The sequence below is a fragment of the Mauremys mutica genome, chromosome 1, assembly GCF_020497125.1.
Source record: "Mauremys mutica isolate MM-2020 ecotype Southern chromosome 1, ASM2049712v1, whole genome shotgun sequence".
NCBI classification, from domain to species: Eukaryota; Metazoa; Chordata; order Testudines; family Geoemydidae; genus Mauremys; species Mauremys mutica.
The window spans coordinates 88,410,045-88,424,034 of record NC_059072.1 but is presented as its reverse complement, the minus strand read 5'-3'; the positions used below and the strand labels follow the sequence as shown (position 1 = coordinate 88,424,034).

At 45.1% G+C, this 13,990-nt stretch overlaps 1 protein-coding gene across 3 annotated transcripts in view; it reads left to right on the top strand.

Annotated features, from left to right (window-relative positions):
• Positions 1-13,990, top strand: part of PDE6H (phosphodiesterase 6H) — a 29,292-nt gene that overhangs the window by 5,650 nt on the left and 9,652 nt on the right. Inside the window, exon 1 of one of the 3 annotated variants that reach the window (XM_044982308.1) lies at positions 12,520-12,657. The exons of 1 other annotated variant lie outside the window; for it this stretch is intronic. The gene's annotated coding sequence lies outside the window, so the exon portion shown is untranslated. Of the gene's footprint in view, positions 1-12,519; positions 12,694-13,990 lie in introns of those variants that run through there. One more of the 3 variants, XM_044982300.1, reaches the window with a different exon arrangement.

The window sequence follows — 13,990 nt, the reverse complement described above, 5'->3', positions numbered from 1 at the left end:
ATGGGAGATGATAAATCTTAGCTCCTTTGTAGATCCTTTGGGATGCAGCAGCCATGTGCAGATCAGACAATGGAACCTACCTAGCAGCGCCCACACACCCACCCTTCCCTCATCTGTTCTTGAACATTCTAGAGTGTGCCACACCCGGATCAACTCAGTTCTGACAGAAACTGTGATGGGGATGGTCATGCCTAGTGGTCAGAGTCAGACTCAAGAGTCCAGGATAGAGTTAGAGTGAGAGCATGGCTGGAGCAAGAGCAGGCTAAGGCTTGCAGAATCTTGCCACTGTCAGTCAAGCATGAGTTCCAAGCCCTACAGTGACACTGAGCAGACTGAGCGGCTATTGCGCTTTGTGAGGCTTATATACCTGGTCTGGGAGTCACATGACCAGTTCCCAGCTTGTGGATTGGCTGGAGCCTAGCACAGGAGTGACTCATCACCTTACAAGTTCCTTCCAACCGCCAGCTGCAACAGACCAGAACAGATCTGGAAAGAAGATCCCAAACCTCTTTAGACAGAGCCTTTAGTTGTTGGTTTAGTAGTTTAGTTAGTCAGTTTAGGTATCGTAATTAGGTTTGATGCTTAACTTAAAAAGTTAAAGGTTTTCGCACTAGTTATCTTTGGCCAAGGGCCAAGAGTCAAGCGACCAGGTTTGAAATAGCAAATGAGGCATGTCATGTCTGACGGTATTCCCAGCATTGAATGCACACACTCACTGCCTCACTTGTCTTGACTATAAAGAAGCACTGAAATACTAAACACGTCAGCAAGAGGGGGTGGTCAAACTTCAACATGTCAGAGTCTGAGTTTGGTTCAGAGAAGTATCCAGAAGTTTGACAGTTTCTTACTAGTTTAGCTAAATCTTTAAAGGTAACTCCCTAAACCATGCGACCTTTGCCCCCTAAAACCAGCCTCAAGTGTTCTAAAATCATGAGTCAAGCAGCAAAAATCATGAGATTGGGCTAAAAATCATAAGTTTTTTTAAAAAAAATAAATAAACATGGGGTTCTTTCTAGTTGTCATCTGGTACTGGAGCCTTTAGGGTTCATGTTTTCAGTAATTAAGAAAAATGCTGAGGTTCTCACATCGCCACAGGAATCCAGGAGCTTAAGGGGGGAAATAAAACCCTAATATTGTGATAAAAGCAGGAGAATCAGCAACACTGCTCTTCCAAACCTCCTACAGTTCTGGGCTTCCCCCTATTTGAGGTTTTTTTTTCCAGCGGATCAGGGTGAACTTCTGAGCATCTCACACACTTTTAACATCTTCAGGAGGCTTTCATGATGTTTGGAAGAACTGGGAAGTAAACACATGCACTCCTAACATCATCCTGCTTTATCTTTTGGGGGGCGGCAGCCTCCCTACCCACCCCTTTAGTTAGCTGCAGGATTGCAAACACTCATTTGAATCTCACTGAAGCTGCACATTAGCCTTTCAGTGCATGCAAAGCTGTCTCATCCCCAAAGTACACAAATGATGCAACTATCCCTGTTCTCTAAAATTGTGGAGGAGGGCAGGAGGGGTAAAAGGTCAATCAAACTCTCCCCAGTACACCACTCATCATATTAAGAGAGAACCTAGAACATAATTAAGGATTGACTAGCCCTCTGGCTACACTTGCGAGTTGCAGCGCTGGTGGAGGCTTTCCAGCGCTGCAATTAGTAAGTGGCCACACCTGCAGGGCACTTCCAGCGCTGCAACTCCCTGGCTGCAGCGCTGGCTGTACACCTCACTCAGCATGGGGAATAAGGATTGCAGCGCTGGTGCTGCAGCGCTGGTGATCAAGTGACCACACACCAGCGCTGTTATTGGCCTCCAGGGTATAAAGGTGTATCCCAGAATGCTTTTAACTAAATTACTCCCTTTGTTTTGTTATGCAGCCTCTCTTTGTTTTGTTGTGAACCTCCAGAGCTCCATTGCTACGGGAGCTGCTTATCAGCTCCTGTTTGCTGTGATCAATCTGTGAACAATCAAATGAGATCCTCCTCCCTGCGTGATTCACAGGGGTTGAGTGTTTGCATTTTGCTTGACCAGCAGCGAGAAAAGGAGTCATTCACAGGGGTTGAGTGTTTGCTTTGCTTGAGAGAAACGGGGGGAGGGGGCAGAGGGGGGAAAGAGAGTATGTTGGATGCAGGCTGTTTGCAGTTAACAGTAAGGGGGTGGGAAATTTTTCTGATTTTGCACAGTGTCAGTTCCAAAAATCCACTCTCTCTTCCCCCCCCCCCCCGGTCCCTGTCACACTGCCCCCCCCCTCTTTTGAAAAGCACGTTGCTGCCACTTGAATGCTGGGATAGCTGCCCATAATTCATCACTCCCAACAGCGCTGCAAATGTAGCCACACTGCAGCGCTGGTAGCTGTGACTGTGGCCACACACCAGTGCTGGCCCTGCACAGCTGGACGACCAGCGCTGCAACTACCAGCGCTGCAGATTTGTAAGTGTAGCCATACCCTTTGGAGGAAGAGATTTCTGTGACTGTAATGGAGGGTGTAGGGTCCTATGATGATTAGATCTACCAATGACCACAGGGTTATTTCTCCCACCGAAACCAGGAAGGCTAAATCCTTATCAATACATTTCAGAATCTCAAAAGAAAAAAAAGGGGGAAAAAAAGAGAGAGAGAGAGAGAATCCAGGTGGTGTGGTGGTTTATATTCAGGGTTTGTTTCTGGAGTTCTTAATTTTCTGAATCAGTGTATTCACTTCTAATCAATAGGCAATTGACAACATATTGTAGGTAACTACATTCTGCTGTCCTGAGTTCAGTTGGATATAATCTCCTTGTGACGGAGCGATTCTGGCAGGACCCAACTGAGAGTGCCAAATCAGGACCAATTGCTTAAACTGGGCAGTCACAGCCCTAGGCTGGGGTTTTTCCACCTCTAAGGCAAACCAAACCAGCCAGACAAAAAGGACTTTGGTCTCACCCCACTGGCTAACCACAAGTCACACAAGCAATTTCCTTAGACACTCCAGTCTCCCAGCATCACCACCAGTGCACTCGTCCTGGGGATGATTGGTTATGAAAACCAACACCCCAATAAAAGAAAAAGGTTCCCTCGATCCCAAAGGACCAAGCCCCAGACCCAAGTCAATATACACATCAGATCTTACCCACAAATCACACTGTTGCCAATCCTTTAGAATCTAAAATCTAAAGGTTTATTTACAAAGGGAAAAAGGTAGAGATGAGAGGTAGAATTGGTTAAATGGAATCAATTACATACAGTAATGGCAAAGTTCTTAGTTCAGGCTTGCAGCAGTGCTGGAGTAAACTGCAGGTTCAGATTAAGTCTCTGGAATACATCCCCCACTGGGATGGGTCCTCAGTCCCTTGTGTAAAGCTTCAGTTTGTAGCAAAGTCCCTCCAGAGGTCAGAAGCAGGATTGAAGACCAGATGGAGATGAGGCATTAGCCTTATATAGACTTTTCCAGGTGTAAGAATCCCTTTGTCTTCACTGTGGAAATTTACAGCAAAATGGAGCCTGGAGTCACATGGGCCAGTCCCTGCATACTTTGCTGAGTCACAAGGCGTGTCTGCCTTCTCTCCATGGGTCAATTGTGTAGCCGATGGCCCTTTAATGGGCCATCAAGCCAGCTATGCCGGGCTAACATCAGCTTTGTCTGGGACACTTCCCAGAGGCAGAGCATAATACAGAATACAGACATTACAGAGCCAATACTTATAACTTCAACTACAAAATGATACGCAGACATACAGACAGCATAATCATAACCAGCAACCCAGAACCTGGTCTTAGACACCTTAGATGACCCCCTTTACCCAAGGTTTGGTGCCACTACAGGACCTTGGTTGCAACCCATGTTCTATATGGTCCCCATTTATATCAATAACGTCACACTCCTCTTCATTTTGTGTCTCAAATTTTGAAGAATGTTGTTGTATGCTGTGTAATGCCTTCGGTATGTTCCACCCCAGAGGTAGCTGCATTACAGCAAGGGATAAAGTGATCTTTATATTCTGCCAGTTGCAACTAGTGACCACCAGAAGTAGTTGACACTGCAAACCAATTTCTGTCATAACCTTTTGTTTTCACATGCTCGTAAGTTTAGAAAACATTCATCTTTGAGGCTGAAATTTTCCAGTTATGGGCTCTGACATAAGGTGATTGAAGTTTGAGCAGAGATTCCAGCATTTTTTAGTGATGAGAAGATATAAAGCCTATGTTTTTCCTAGTGCAAACAACGGTTCATGTAGAGATGTTTTGGTGAGGGGCATAAATGTGCACTTGTATAGAGCTTTGTAAGTATTATTATTTAATTAGACTTCACACTACTCTGTATAATTTCCTCTGATCCTGCACCTATATCATTAGCTGTGCCAGCTGTACAATTTTCTGATCTTTTCTGGGAGGAATTCACAGTTGTGTTGCAGCAACCTTACGCCAGTAGAGCTGATGCAAAGTAGTTGTAAGTCTCACCCCGAGGCTTCCCCAGAAAGATAAGACAGTTGTCATTTATTCATAAAAATCTACAGAATCTTAATTTCAATGGTGTTACGCTCTGCAGTGTGGCAGGGGGGACTCACTGCCTCCCTCCCCAGGCTCCCAGCTTGAAGTCCTCGGGTTGGTGGAAATTTTGATAATACAGTGTCATCAAAAAATGGGCATCATTCACAGGCCCTTTCTCTCACAAACGCAATGGTACCAAACATGACAAGCCTAGAACACTTACATAGATAACTATTCAAGAAAATACTGAAAAATCAACTTTTAAAAATTATTCTTTAACACAAGCATGTCAAACATGCAGCCCTCACCAAGTTACATTGTAGCCCTCAGTTGACAGTACTGTGTTACCGGATAATGTTCAGAACATGATACCTGGTTACATAGGCGCCGACTCCGTGGTTGCTCATCTCCTGATCATGCCCAGATCTCAGCATGATGTTGATCTACATGAGACTTTGCGAAAGTCTGAGTTCTCCAAGGTATCATAATTGATGTTTGAATGCTATGGAATGGTATGACTCAGGTACAAGTTCTCAGCAAACCAGAACCTGTTAACCCCTGCCAAGATTGGGCCGAATACTTCATTATGAGGTCACAGAGAAAATACTGGACCTATGATGAAGTCCACCTAGTATTTGACATGTATGCAGAAAAATCAATTTAAAATATTACCAGAAAGAAGAGCCTCCATGCTATTGCACCTGTCTAATACAAATTCATTGACTCCATGAACATCTCAGTGTCGCGATGAAGTAGCTATTATCTCATACTCACAAAAAGGATAAGTTAAATGCATACCTTGCAGGAAAAACATGTGAAGAATTGCTTGAAGAATTTAGTTGTCACATGGCATAATCAAGCTGTTGCCTCACACTATTCAGTGGAGTTTCTTTGTAGTTCCCATGAGGAGGCTGACACTAATATTATCTTGCATGCCAACAATGCCACAAATGCTACTAAACTTTGGATATTTGCACAAGACGCAGATGTCCTAGTGCTCTCTGTGCCTCCTGCTGGGGAACAGAATTGCTCTATATGCATCAGAGATGTGTTCCTAACATTTGAACCATTAAAAGATGCCATCCTGAAAGATTTCCATGCCGTTTCCGAATGTGACATTACTGGACAGTTGGCTGGAAACATCAAATTATCTTACTGGAAGGCATTTAATTCAGCCACCAAAGACTCCTTCCTCACTTTGAAGGTACCTGGAACAGCTGGAGATATTCATATGCCAAGTTTAGTATTTGAAGACCATCATTGGGACACTTGCTGAGCTACATGGGTGGATGTTTTCCAAGAAGGAGACAAACAGAGAAAAATTGCCACTGACAAAGGATGCATTTACATCTGCTATCAGGAAAGCAAATTACCAGGCAATGGAATGGCTTCAGGTTGATTAAGTGCATCCAAAACTACTCTCCCCTATTGGACATAGATGGATCTTGGAGGATGGACTGATCACACCAGTTATGTTAGGAATACCACACTCTCTGGAATCAATTCTTCAGCTAATCGAATGGTCATGTGCAAAGACCAGATGCTCACTGCCCTGCAAATGTTTGGCCAGCAGCCTGCCACATAGATGTGTGAGTGCGGAACAGATGAGGATTAGTGTGACAATGCATCTAGCAGTGGTGCCCTAGACAGAGACAACACTGATGACTTGGATGAATGAATGTTTTAAGTCTTTTTTATGTAAGCAATGCATCCTGGTGTTAAAATGTAATTAACACAACACTGACTTTTAAACATTTTCTCTAATATATATCTACATAATTGTTCTAGGTTTGCCGTGTTTGGTACTACTGAGTTTGGGGGGCGGGGAGAAGGGCTCTCGAATGATACCCAACTTGCCCCACTTCCGATGACATTATATTATCAAAATTTCCACCAGCCAGAGGCTCAGGAGTTGGGAGCCAAGGACAGTGAGTCTCTCCTGTGACATTACCAAGGGTGACACCACTGAAATGATGATTCTGTAGATTTTTATGAAACAGCTACCTCCCTGACCTTTCCAATACTGACTTGCCCACACAATGAAATTTGACTATATTAGGCTCCCAGGTTAGAGTAGGAAGCATCCCTTCTAAATGCAGAAATCCCCCCTGCCCCAATGAAATACACAGTATCTCTTGGACAGTGTCTCTATGGTAAGCTAGTGACATACTTTGGAATTCTGTGGGAAGAAAGTGCAAAATAAATGTAGAGCATCTTCAGTGGGATTGAAAGGAGAATTTGGCCCAGTAAGTGAAATTATATAAATGCATATATGCTATGCTTGTACAAGTCCCCAGCCTGTCTGAGGAATCATTTTAAAAGTATAAATCCTGTTGAAGTTATTGCTACTCACAGGAACTTACAATATATTTTCCCCATTGTTACACTACTTCATTCTACTAGTACACTAGTTTATGTGGCAAGTGAAAGTGACAGAGATGTGAATACATGCCTTGATATGGGCGCAGATGTGCACAGTGTGAGGGCCTGTGTATAGATAGGAATGAGAGTGTGTTTAACATGCCTCAGCACTGCATGTGGTAGGCTGAAGTTCACAGAGCATGTGTTTCGCAAAGATGGGAGGGGACACACATGAAATGATCCGGACGCACAGCACACAGCAGGGGCCTTCATGGGTTTCCGTAATTCCTGACCCATATTACTGTAGAAGGTTTCCTTCTGGAAGCAGATTCCTGAAATTCATTCAGAGGGATGAGGCTGCTGGTGTTTTCCAGGTTGGGTGACACAGAGTCGGTCAGGTGGGAACCTGAGCCCAGGGGAACGTGATGGAGTGCTCCATCTCTCCTTCATGTTCCCAGGCATTTCAAGGAGAGATTTGCCTGAGGCACAGGGAGAAGATTGGAGACTTAACACCTAATTAAGCAGCTTTTAGGCCAGCTAAAGCGCTAATCCTATAACTCCAGTCCCCAGCTCAAAGGTGAGGAAGGAAAATACAGGAACCCTGGGCAACTGCTGCTGCGTCTCCCACCTATCAAACACACAGAGGGGGCAAGGCTGGGGGAGAGGGTGTTGGTGAAATGAGAGGGTGGTTCAGGCAAAGAGAAAGGCTGGAAGGTAGAAAGTTGGGGGACGGAGCTGGGTGGGGACACAGAGGGGGGGCAGAGTGGAGTGAGCCAGAGGAAGAGAAAAACAATCTGGTAAAGGAAAGAGGGGTCAAAGACTGCAGGTGTGTCTACACTGCAAAAAGGGTGTGCTCTTAATGCAGGTTAGCTAGCTCAGGTTCAAATGGCAGTGAAGACACAACAGCTCAGCTTTTAGTGCAGGTTAGCAACTGGAGCTCAAGCCTATAAGGGTACAGCTGGGAGCAAGCCCCCCACCCCAGAGAGATAGACTTGTGCTAGTGGGGCTCGAGCTAGCACGCTAGAAATAGCAGTGTGGGTGTTCCAGTACAGGCGGAAGCTCAGGCTCTCAAACAGACCCAACCCCCCCAGCCCGAGCCTGGACATCTACACTGCTGTTGTTAGCATTCAGGCACAAGCCCCACAAGACAAGTCTGTCTACCTGGGCTGGGAGGCTCACTCTGAGCTGCAGTGTAGACATACTTTAGGGGAGCCTGGGCTTGTCATGAGCTGCTAACCTGAGTTATGCCAACTTGGCATGTCATCACTACTACTTTAACCTGGTTTGCTAACATGAGTTAGCTGACCAGAGTTAAGAGCGCACCTCTTTTTGCAATGTAGACATATCCTGAAAGGGAGATCCAGGAAGGGAGAAGGCACTCTAACTGGCAGATGGAGCTAGAAAAGTAGGGTTGCCACCCGTCCGGTTTTCACCTAGACAGTCTGGGTTTTGGCTTGTGTGACAAGCTCTGATGTCCGTTTGTTTTTGGTTATTTTTATAATCTATGGGGAAGAGGCAGAGCAGGCTCAGGGCCTGTGGAAGAGGTGGAGAATGGGGAAGGGCCTCAAGGGAAGAGGTGGAGCAGGGGCAGGGCCTTGTGGGTCCAGTTACCAGCCATTAGAAAGGTGGCAACCCTAAAGAAGAGGGTGAATACAGGAAAGGAGATAGGTTTCTGATAGGGAAAGAAGGATTCTACAGGTCCCCCTAGGTGCAAAGTAGAGAAGAGCAAGTGAATGTCTCAGGCCTGGTCTACACTACAGAGTTAGGTCAACGCAAGGCAGCTTATGTCGAACTAACTTTGTAAGCGTCTACACTAAAATGTTGCTCCTGCTGATGTAACTCGCCTGCTATGCTGACTTAATAACGCCACCTCCATGAGAGGCGTAGCACTTAGCTCGATGTAGTTAGGTCAACGCAGTGTCAGTGTAGACACTGCATTACTTACATTGACTTTAGTGGCCATAAATGCCCCAGCATGACTGCTTTGGTCACCGTTTTGAACTCCACTGCCTGGTGGCCAGGTACACAGGTACACGCCTCTCCCCTCAAAAGTCCCATGAATTTTTGAAATTCCATTTCCTGTTTGTTCGGTGTGGAGAGCTCACCCAGTGACTGCCTCGCTAACCATGCCAGCTCCACGCTGCAGACACACTCCTGCCCGGAGCACACAGGAGGTGGTGGATCTCCTGCATTTGTGGGGAGAAGTGGCTACAAAAGGGACCCGGAGCAGTGCCATGCAAAAGCTGTACCAGAAGGCAAGGGAGGCTAACAGTTACTGTGGTGCATAGGTAACTGTCCCACTCTACTGGGCACTGATGAGGCCTCAGCTGGAGTACTGTGTCCAATTCTGGGTGTCATACTTTAGGAACGATGTGGACAAACTGGAGAGAGTCTTGAGCAACAAAAATGATAAAAGGTTTAGAAAACCTGACCTATGAGGAAAGGTTGACACAACTGGGCATCTTTAGTCTTGAGAAAAGAAGATTGTGAGGCGACCCGACAAAATCTTCAAAGCTGTTAAGGACCGTTATAAAGAGGACAGTGATCGACTGTTGTCCATGTCCCCTGAAGGGAGGACAAGAAGTAATGGGCTTGATCTGCTGCAAGAGACATTCAGGTTAGATATTAGGAAAAAATTTCTAACTCTAAGGGTGGTTAAGCACTGGAATAGGTTAGCAAGGGAGACTGTGGAATCCCCATCACTGGAGGTTTTAAAGAACAGATTGGACAAATATCTATCAGGGATGGTCTTGGTTTACTTTGACTTGATGACTTTTTGAGGAGTCCCTTCCAGCCCTGCATTTCTATGACTCTAGAATATAAGTGAGATCAGAATCAGGGTGTAAGTATTTTTATTATTTGTTGGAGTTCATTTCTGGCCTAGGTGGGATTTAGAAGGACAGAGGGGTTTGTGGAAAGGACAAGTTAGTTCAAATAACAAATACCGTACATGTTTTATATTAGCCGTTTTAGATCCTCAGCTGGTGTAAATTAATGAATACAGATCCATTGATTCCAGTAGAACCACCAATCAAGGTCTGGCCCACTATATTTCAGCCTCAGGTCAGATATATTTTCACAGCAAGACAAACTCATTCACGGAATTGTGAGTGTATTTTAAATTGTGTGTTTCATGTATCATTAACGTTTGCCAAATTAGTTGTTATTTCTGGTATAGTTATGGTTACCATAAGGTTTGAGATCTTGTGGGAGGGGTTGCAAAAGATTTCTCAGAATGGAAGTGGGGAAAAATCTGGCCTACAGCAGCATTGAGAGTGGTGGTTCTCCCTTCCTGGGCCATAGAGACAGGATTATTGTTAGACCCCAGTTTCTGGTCCTGTCCAGGTCTAAACTGTGTCACACGGGAGCTGAAAAAAAGGAGTAAACTCAGTTTCTCACTGTGTTAGTCAATCACGAGAGGGGATGGAAGCCAGAGCATGAAGCAGCAATGTGGGAGGCCATAGCCATGGACATACAGGGGGAACTGATCGAACTTGACTCCTGGTCAAGCCATCATGCCCAGCAAATTCCCTCATCCAGCCGGGATGCACCTTAAAATTACAACAGAGTCACTCCTGCATGTCTGTTAATGCCATGAAAAGGGAGCATCTAAGCGTGCACGCGCACACACACACACACACACAGCAGAGTCCAGCACCTTCAGGAGGGAAAGAGAAGTGAAAGGGCAGGGTAAGAGACTAGATGGAGTGAGAGAGGTGGAAAAAGGGAAGGCAACAGTGGGAAAGGGTGAGAAAGGGATGAAAGAGACAAGAGAAGAACATAAATGGAGGTGATTGAGTATTTTCTGTCAAAATGTCTTTTTCACTGGGAAAGGGCTTTTTGAACAAAATGGAAATGTTCATAAAAAATATCAAATTTTGTCAAACATTTTCAGGTTTTTCTCAGGAAAAAAGTTGACTTTTTTAAACTGCAAAATTGGGAATTTTGGTTGCTGAAAACCTATATAATTTAGTTTTTCTTTTAGAACAAAAGCCTGAAAAAGTTTCAAAGAAAAATTTTGACAAAATAAAAAAAAAGTTTCATTTTCATCAGCATTTTTTACAGGGGAAAACAAAACAGTTGTTTCCCAGCACGCTCTCAACATAAGAGAAAGGAACAAGGAGAGAAAACAGAAGTCTGGGCCAGTTGGAGGCAGACAGAGAACAGGGAATGAGCAGTGGGTGTGGGAGGAGAATCTGGTGCCAACATACTGCAGCTGCTTATATCCCCCCAAGCCTGCTCCAGCCTGCAGGAAGCTGCTGACCATGTTTAACCTCAGAGCGCTTGTGTGCAGGAGCCAGTCCCTGCAGAGAGGGGAGATGCCAACCCAAATATTCAAAATCATTAGTCCAGCCTCAAAAAATCATGAGATTGGCTTAAAAATCATGAAGATATTAGAAAAATATAATTCAGCTTCTTTTTCTTTGTCTTCTGGTTTCAGACCCTTTAGGTTACACCCAGGTCACATTTTCAAGCTTTTCCCCACAACCATGAGAGATGGGACTTATTGACATTTTTTAAAGAAAGCTGAGATTCTCACATAGGGTATGTCTACACTGCAATTAGACACCTGCAGCTGGCCTGTGCCAATTGACACAGGTTCACAGGGCTCAGGCCAAGGTAGGGTGACCAGACCACAAGTGTGAAAAATCGGGATGGGGGTGGGGGTTAATAGGAGCCTAAATAAGAAAAAGACACAAAAATTGGGACAGTCCCTATAAAATCGGGACATCTGGTCACCCTAGGCCAAGGGGCAGTTTAATTGCAGTATAAACATTCCAGCTTGGGCTGCAGCTTGAGCTCTGGGACCCTCCCAACTTGCAGGGTCCTAGAGCCCAGGCTGCCGCCCAATCCCAGACATCTACCCTGCAATTAAGCAGCCCCTTAGCCCGAGCCCCACAAGCCCAAGTCAGCTGTTGCAGGCTTTTTAATTGCGGTGTAGACATGCCCATAATGGCTAACCCCCAAGGCCGTCAATACATCTGCTCTTCTTTAGAGAGCCCACTTGACAAGTTTCATTGTTCTTCCGTCTGGCTTCCATCCCCTCTCCAACTGATGCAGCTGTCTGGAGATGCTGCCTTCCACGCCTTACTCATTCACACCTGGTTCCTTCAACAGGGCAATTGATTAAAAGGCGAGGGAAGGCGGGGGAGGAGATCTTATGCTACTTCTAGCAAAAAGACATTTTTTTTAACATTATACCAAGGCTCAATACAAAATTTTCTATATAAGGATCTGATACAAAGTTGTATGAAAATAGAGGCATAATACAAAGTCAGATGAAAGTTATGTGAAGATGCTTAATGCAGAGATTTATCTACATGTATGATCTGCTTCCCTTGTAAAATGTCCTCACAAAATGTTGTATTCCCCTTGTCTTCTCTATCACACCCCTACCTGCCTCTTCTGTCACTCCATTCATCCACAGGCCTAACCTCTCTACTCCAATGCAGGGGCACCCAGAAGACCTAGCTGTTACCTTAGCCCATTGGCTGTTGTAGTGGCACTGGGCTACTCAACTACTTTGCCCCAAGCTGCTACATTGTTGGAGATGAGGGAGGATTCCTTTTCCCCATCTACCCTTCCCAACTCAGAAAAAGGGGCCTTCCCTTAGGAGCATGTCATGCTTATGACATTTCTTTAAACCTTCCCCTAGATGCACCCTCAGTAAAGCCAGGATTAGAGGTCTTGGAGACATGGTTGCCCTCCTCCAAGAACGAATGCCTCATGATTGGTGCCTTGAGTCTGTGACATCACCTGCGGGCAGACTATTTCTGGAGAATGAGTTGCGTCTTTGAGAGATTTTTCTAATCAGGCTGGAGGAAGGTAATTTAATGATTTCCAAGAGGAGCTCTCAGCACTGTAAGTATTCTCTACAACTTCTGTGTATCTCAGACTGATGGTGGGGAGGGAGAGTGGGAAGAAAGAGAGAAATTGAGCTGAGAAAAGTCTAATGAAACCCCTGGAGAATTGTTTGGAGTTTGTATCTGGAAGGGACAGATTTTCATTTCTTAGGTAATGTTTTGCTCTGTCTCTTACCTTAGTGTAGGGATCCATTGACTGAAGTAAATGGAAATCTTTCATGAATAGTCAGCCGACCTATAAGAGGCTGGTTAGTTTGGAAGCAGCTTCTTCCTCAATGTTTTTCTTGGTAGCTGTTTGATTTGGACCATTGCTTGGCTGTTGTGGAATTCATCTGAGTCTTTGTATGGCTGGCACTGGCAGGGCATTGATGTAAAATGTGTACAAGGCACTGTGGTAAAGACACTACTGGAGTTCAGGACTCAGCTGCTGTTTACAAGGTACTGCTGAAACCCCAGGAGGTATTTGAAGAGTTCTGCTCACACAGCTAGATACCCCCTTCCCCAGTCTGATGATAAACCTTTTCTCTCTGTAACAGTCTGTCTTCCAAGCTCACCATTTCACATTAGCAGGATGGGATGGGATTTCCTAGGATTCCCATCAAGGAGTGGGCTGCAGGACTTCAGTTCTACTTAGAACCAGCTTAAAAGCTGACTCTCTTTTTAAGTGTATCCTTTTTTGTTTCTGTTTGGTCTTGAAACCATTGCTAGAGAAAAGAGTCTGAGAGCTCAGAGCAGTAGGATACAGGCATCAGCAGTGGCCAAGGCTGGAAATATTCATTACATCCCCAAGTCAAACAGCTGGCCCTGGAGCTATGGGACTTCTTTCCATTCAGCCACAGTTATGTCTAATACTGGATACAAAGTTCTCTAGCTAGAGCACTGCTGCAAGGAAGATCACTGCTTCAGCACACGAGGCCCATAGCTGAGATGATGAGGACATCACCACGTGGAATAAAATAGTGAGAGCATTTCTACCTGGAGACGATATGTATTTCCAGAGCATCATTGCGAGGAAGATCACAACCCACCTGGGCCTTGTGTCTCAGATTTTTGTGGATGCACTGCAGATTGCAGCACACATGCAGTAGTGCATGTCTGACCTTCTCAGGGCACGGACCCAAGGAAAGTCACAGCCCACGTGGGGAATCTATTTGATGCTGCTATAAAGAAGATCATGTCAGATGTCTATTTTGCTTGTCAGGGAAATTTTCCATAGAGGATCAGAGACTAAAGCTGTGAAGGGGGTGGATTAAAGAGCAGCTATTTGTCACTAGTACTCAAGCCTCCTTAAGTGC